This window comes from Hordeum vulgare, chromosome 2H (genome assembly GCF_904849725.1).
Source record: "Hordeum vulgare subsp. vulgare chromosome 2H, MorexV3_pseudomolecules_assembly, whole genome shotgun sequence".
NCBI lineage: Eukaryota > Viridiplantae > Streptophyta > Magnoliopsida > Poales > Poaceae > Hordeum > Hordeum vulgare.
Window position 1 is genome coordinate 47,124,788 of NC_058519.1, and position 7,464 is coordinate 47,132,251.

The 7,464-nt window shown below is 42.2% G+C and overlaps 1 pseudogene; it reads left to right on the plus strand.

Moving 5' to 3' along the window:
* The first annotated feature begins 6,537 nt into the window (after positions 1-6,537).
* LOC123431424 lies at positions 6,538-7,215 on the plus strand (annotated as a pseudogene).
* The last annotated feature ends 249 nt before the right edge of the window (positions 7,216-7,464 follow it).

Below are 7,464 nucleotides of genomic sequence, written 5' to 3' on the forward strand. Positions count from 1 at the left end.
AACACATAGGTTCACGCGCATGGCAACACATGGGGGCCCGGCACGAACATGGTAACTCACAGGGGCACGCGCGTGGAAACACACTGCATGGATCTACGCGCAGTGAAGAGTGAAGACCTAACCGTCTGTCCAGATCCACATCGGACAGAGCGCGTTGTGAAGAGTGAAGACCTAGCCATCTGTCCGATCCACACTGCGAACCAACCAATTGGGACGGAGATGGATATCCAGCCCGGTGCTCCGAGCACCAAGATGGCGAGGCTCGCGCCACCAGCGACGCCCTGCTCTGGTCCGGACCGCATCAGCGACCTCCCACACTCCATACTCGGTGAGATCATCTCTCGTCTCTCCACTAAGGAGGGCATCCGCACTCAAATCCTCTCAACCCGGTGGCACCCTCTTTGGTGCACCGCGCCCCTCAATCTAGACTGTCGTGATATCCCTTTCTCTGGAGTTTTTAATGCCTTCGATAAAGCAGATCACGAGATCATTTGTAGTTTCATGTCCACACCAGAGGAGCTCCACCGCATAAAGTACACTCGAACTGCTTTTAATGAATACACTGTTGTTGAATTTGATGGGAACATTCCAGAGGCCATCTTCTCCCGCCATGAGAGCACAGTTCACAGCCTATGCATACCGTCGTTGTACCTGCAGTGCAGACCCTCGACCGTCGACGCCTGGCTCGAGTCCCCCAGATCGAACAATCTCCAGGTGCTTGAGTTTTACTACATGTTACCACGACAGTTGGTACAAGCTGACTTAATACCAATCTCATCACCTTCGGTTTTCCCATTGCCACCGGCATTGAACCCCCAGATTTCCTCTTCTCTCCACACCATCACCTTTGCTCACTGCACGTTACCAGAAAATTATGTACGTTCGCTTAAACTACCACTGGTCAGGAGACTCTCGGTTGTGGATGTGGATATATCTGAAGTCTCATTACAAAGCATAATCGAGTGTAGCATTTTCCCTGCACTCGAATGCCTGATGCTTATTTGGACATTCCAGAGATATTGCATCAGAATAAAGTCACGTAACCTTATAACCATTGGCATCTGTGCTTTTCGTGGCAAACTAGTTATAGAGGATGCCTGCTCACTACAGCGGTTGATTTGTGGTCATCGTAGGAGTAACTAGATCGTGGTTGACGCGCGTTGCCGCGCCCTTCTATTTTGAATGAGATAGAATAGTCTTAAAAATTTATCCAAAAGCATGGACTTCAAGTTTTTATCAAACGTGAGAACGCAGAATGAATGTTCAACCATTTTTATTGTGATCATCATGTTTCTTTGGCATTGGCATGGACCCTACCTCAAGTCTTATCTCTTCTCTGGTTCCTTTCTATATTGTTTTAGATGTTGCCTGATTTTCATAAAAATAAGATTTTCTCTGTTTTCTTGTCGTTTACATCTCTTTTCTACAAAGAACCACAGGGAACCTGATGGTGCACAATGGTAGCCCATCCAGTTACTCCAACAGGATAGTAGTAACTTCAACAACTATATGCAGTTAGAAAGGCATTGTTGCACATGTATGTGTCATTTTTAAAGAACAGAACGATTATTTAGTTTGAAGAACAATGCAGTTTTTGAAGAAAACAATGTATATAGTTGGGAAGATAGATCTGGCAATATTTGTTACAAATTATGAGGAGTGCAAAACGGATATACATAGCGTATATTTCTCATCTAACATATGATATATAGAAATGGTCGGTGTGCTAGACAGTACCATGTGGAACACTGAATCTTCAAAATCTGAACGCAGAATCTACTATTCCCTCTGATCCATATTAAGTGACACACACTTAGTACAACTTTGTACTAAAGTTGTACTAACTCTGCATCAATTAATTTGTATTGGAGGGGTATCATTGTTTGATTCAAGTTAAAATAGAAAGAAAAACACATCAAAATCGAACTGGCAGAAAATGAGCATAGGTACTTACCCAAGATGGTGAGTTGCCGTGTGTGTCTATTTTGCAATATAATGCTAGTAAATGTCCATAAGTATGTCACAAGTACTTGATGACTGAATTGGAAAGAAGTGTTGTGTTTGCCGGCGAAGTGTTATGTTTACAAGCGATATAGTTTTCCATGTCAAAATTGTATCAATGCATCATTCGTCACTAAAGAAAAAAGAGGCCTCACTTATCAAAATAGCATACCTTTTAAACATGTCTATAATATTTGCCAAGAACAAGCAAAAATATAGGTTACATGAGTTAAGTTAAAGAAAGTGTTAATCTGATCAAGTCAATAAAAATACTTCAAATCGAAAGGAAAGTCTTAAAAAAATATGTCGGTCATATTCATAGAAATTGAAGATGACAATTGCAGCGTTTCCTGGTAGAATGTAGAAAGTGAATATCTTTTCTCATTGACCATGTCTAGCTTTCTTTAGATTTGTCTATGAGTCAGATTGATGCATGCCAACTCAGATTTGAGGTGTTGTTCTCGGATTGGAGAATCCCATATGACCTACAATAGAAAGAAAATGGTTTCTTAAGCTAAAAATCATCATCAAATGCACAATCAAATTAGTTAGATTGAATGCGATCTCAGATTTGAGGTGCTCTTCCGTGGTTAATTACATATGAACTACAATAAGGAAATTTTCCTAACAGGAAAATCATCTTCAAACACATGATCAAATTGTAGTAGCTGGTCAAATAATCGCTCAAGTAGAACTTACAAGACAACCTGATCGCAGTGAAGCAACATAATGTCTTAAATTGGTGTAGTCAACCAAGGTCAATAATACAGAAATTGGGTCCCAGATACAACACTTTATAGTTCCTCCGTATTAAGCAAACACTATGGTGAATGTTGACGAAGAAAATCCGTATAATAATGTCACCTTCCACACCTAGATAATATCAAATAAGATTTGGAAAGCGAGAATTGGGTATGGCTATGAAAATTTAAAAGCATCCTCACCAAACCTTTGAATCTAGGGAAATGTATGTAGGCACGCTCTTCTGCAATTGCTTAAATTGAGCCTAATATATGTGCCCATAGTAAACTACGATGGTAACTACCCGCGTGCAGCATTCACATATCCCTTGTGAGCATTAATGCAATTTGAAGGTCAGTTCCTCGAAAGAAGGTCCATTTCTCGGCAGCAGCATTTGCATATCCCTTGTGGGCATTAATGCACTCTCAAATTAGCTTGCATACCGGTATATACATTTCTGAATAGAAAATACTGTATGGTAATCTGGTTGATAAATTAATCGTCTGACATCAACAACACGTGTCAGTTCATAGTTTTCTTGACAAAAATTATAAGGACTTCAGAGAAAAAAACTTTCACCACAATATGCTTAATAAGTTAGGAGTGCAAACATCTTAGATCTTGTATTACATCTTGAGTAGATGGATGCGTTTGCTGCACTTTTTTGGAAGAGTATGGTAAAACAAAGTCTCATCGCCAGTGTAGCATTCGAAATACAAACTTGAACTTTGCAAAGTACCATCTTCTTACAGGGATTGTTGAAGACTTTATTTAACTATCGATATTATCCGGTGGCCGAGGTAACAATATCATCATTGCCAATTCCTGTTCAGGCCGAGGACGCTGAGCAGGAAGGAGCAGATCATGAGCAGAACTGGGAACCTAGGGTTGAAGAAAAACAAAGAATAAAGGATTGAAACCGGTTAAATTGGGAGACAAAACATGATGGGTAATCAACAATCACACAAGGCCACACAACATAAGGAGAAGCTCTATGCATCGTGAATCCACATAAACCAGCTAAGGGTTCAACTATATTCATGCAAACCAGATTGAAGTGCAGAGATTATGTTCCCAACCTTATTTTCATGAACCCAAAATCATAATAAAAAATCTATTGAAGAGTCGTGGTATATATCTCCTTGCATCTATTGAATTCTTTCTTTGATATTCCTTGGAAATTTGGGAGACCAAACATTAAAATCAACTCACCCATGGAAGATTTCACATAATCACGTACCTGTACAGAGGCAGCGAAGGATGCAAAAAGAGAGAGAAAATCATCCAATAATCCCCACCGGCGAGAGCCCCACATCATCGTGATTGCTTTCAAATTTCAGCGATGGATCCCCACGTCATGTCGGACGTATTGTTTTCTTCTTGAGGGTATCATAGCGACCGATCGCTTCGCCTCTATCTCGGTAGGATCGGGTCTATGATTGTACACTCGTGGACCGCCGGTCGGGATCTAGGAGTGGTGCCCTGGTGGGGCGGCGACGCAGCAGGGTTTCCCGGTCGTGGAGAGAATAGATGTGGTTGAGGAGATGCTAGACGCAGCTAAATGGGTTAGATTGTGTGAGAGAAGGGTGAAGGGCCAGATGGAGTGGGCTTACCCGACGCTCCACGGGCTGCCTACGGATGCAAATGGCCCAATTAACCACATAAGTCGGATTTTTCCACCAGAGCAGCTGCCCTCTAGGACAGATGGCCCATTCGTCGGTAAGCCCACAATTACACAGCGATCAACGGCTAAAAATCAATTAAACACAGGATCTGATGGCTATAAAGTGTGGATGCGTGAGACGGCTGGGATTAGGCTCAATTTTACTGTCCTAAATTTGCAGATAGATATCATCTCTGCACCTAGACTGGATGTCTTGGGCAAAATATATGATATTTTTTATGAATCCAGCATCGCACGAGACCGTATAGTTGTTCAGGTACTGACTTTGCACGATATTTTCAGTTGGATTCATTCGAATAAAGCAAGTCCCATGTAATCCAATCTTTACTCTATATTAATATTATGTTTTATTTTTCATGAAGTGTTTTCTGACACTCTGCTCATCCACAACGGTACAATCTGTGAAGATGTTGCTTATCAATATGGATTATAATGTCGACACAGCCGTTGCCTTGGTGCAATGCTTGTGAAGCTTGGAAAACTTGTATATCGAGGTGATTATTCTCATGCACAATGAAAAAATATAACATGCATCGTGTACTACTCCATTCGTGTAAAAATTCTTGTCTTAGGTGTGTAAGTCATGTACAAATATGTATGTATTACCCACATCTGTGTCTAAAAAAATAGTAAGCTTTCATCAGAACATAGTTTATTATAATTAATGATTGATTTGTTGTTTCAACAAAAAATTTCATTGTAGACCTTCAGCATAATAAATCTTTGTTCCTATTTTGGGAGGAGTCTCTGACGATGAAAGCCTTATAGACGATCGTTCTTTTGAGCACCATTACGACGTTCGTTTGAAGTCAGTGACGCTTTTAGGCTATAAACAATGCGAGAAAAGCATTCAATTTGCAACATTTTTTATCCTCAACGCAAGGCAGTTGGAGACTATCAGGCTTAAGTTTCTTTCTCATGGAGACTTCACGGAAGGATTTTACAAACAGCAATGAGAGGTGCTTTAGTGGGACAAAAAAGGCTTTTAGACATGCTTGCCTTAGGTTGTCGCCAAGTTGCGACCACGAGTCCCTGGATCTAAGAGAAGCACGTGCTGAGCACCTGGATTCAACGGATCCATTCACTTGTAAGTGCTGAAAACAACGTTGGGGCTAGATGTTGCCTGTATCTTTTGCTCGGTCTGTAAGCTGAAATGTTGCCTGTATCTTTTGTTGTCTGGGTACTGAAACGTTGCCTGTATCTTTTGCTCGGTCTGTAAGCTGGTTAACAGCATTTTTAGTGTGTTCAAACAATGCTTGTACTTTTTTTGCTCGAAACTGTAATCTTGTTAACAACATTGTTATTGTGATGTTTACCCACAAAGAAGCTCGCAGCTGCCAAAACCAAACTACTTACTCTCCTTTTATCTTGGTGAAACAACATTTTATATTCTCCAGCAATGTGTAGTAAACAAAAACATTCTACTCTCTCCTGAGTTATCTCGCAGAGGATAACGACCAGTAGAGCTCTGTGAGGTAGATTGTGTACAATTTTGTTTTATATATGAAACAACCGTGGCCCAACTGTGGAGGTGCGTGTGCAAATTCGTGCTTCTACCTAATAATAATTCTGTGTTCCTGTTTTCCGTCATGCACGGTCCTGCCTAAATCCAATGATTTCATATTTCCCTCATCTGAAGGCATGCTTCGTGTTAGTGCACCAGCCGTATGTTCACCCGTGGATCTGCTCCTTACACACCCGTGCCTATTCAATTGAACCGTGCTTCCTATTTCCTTACGCCTACGCGCTCACTCGTTTGTTTATTGCATACACAGCCGTGCGTGTGACCCCTCACCTCCTCCCTTTCTACTTAAGGCTAGTAACATTTGGCCATGGACGTTAAGGCGAGTTGACGGAAAAATTGCCATGGAAACTTTACAATTAATAAATTCGCACGGATTAAAAAAGTCCCATCTGAATTCGAGCGGTTGCGTCGCAAACCCACGATCTGCACGAACGCATCTGAAGAGAGATCGTGCACTCATCGGTTATAACCATGCGACCCTATAAATTGAGGTCTTCTCGCATGGTGGCATGGAACCTCGTCCACATACAGTCGACAACGCCGGTGTGCCCGCTGATCGATTTCCACAAAAACTCTTCTGCATGCTATGGGGTTCATCAGAGAACTCAAGGAGGTTTGGGCTCACGGCACCACCAAGCTGCACGTAATCCACACCAACGACTTGCGGAAGGTGGAGGCCATCATCGATCAGTACGAGCAACACCTCCAGATAAAATGCAACAAGATCGTCAGAGTTGATGTGGAGTACACCTACGAGGCAGCGCACAAGAAGAAGGCCGCCCTCATCCAGCTGTCCATCGGCAAAACCTAGTCGGTGCTGCTATTCCAACTGAGCACCACCCAACAGAGGTGCACGGTGTTCGACAACTTCCTCCTTGACCAAAGGTACACTTTTGCTGGCTTTTCCATCGACCAGGATATCGAGAAGCTGCATCGCGTGGGCCTGCATATCGCGCACTTTGTCGACATCCAGAAGGAATGGAGGGTGCCCGGAAGCACCAAGCACATGGACTCGCTTGGTGACGTCTCCAGCATGCTCATTGATGACTACTACATGAGCATGAAGCAAAAGCTTACAAACGAAGATCACAAGCGCTGGGCGTGCATGCCCTTGTCCATGAAGCATGTCCAGTACGCAACAAAGGATGCTTACGTTGCGTACGAGATATGGAGTCGCATCACCGTCACTCGGGATGGACTTCGCTGCGCAATGCTGGAGAAGTCCAAGAAGCATGGCAGGACCTGGGGAGATGACGGCTGGTGAAGATTTGGATGGGTTGCTTTCTAGTTATATTAGATTGCTGATCACATTTGCTTTAGATTACATCAAGTAGGTTGTTTGCTTTTTCAAAACACAGATTTGCTTGTCGTTGTAGTTTTCGTTGTAATCATGCATTTTCTTATGGATTAAACAAGTTCATTTCAGTTCTATGGTACAGCAAAGTATGAACAAGTTTAAACGTATTAAGAGTTAATATGTCATTTTCAGTTATAGTTTTTGCGAATTTTTCGG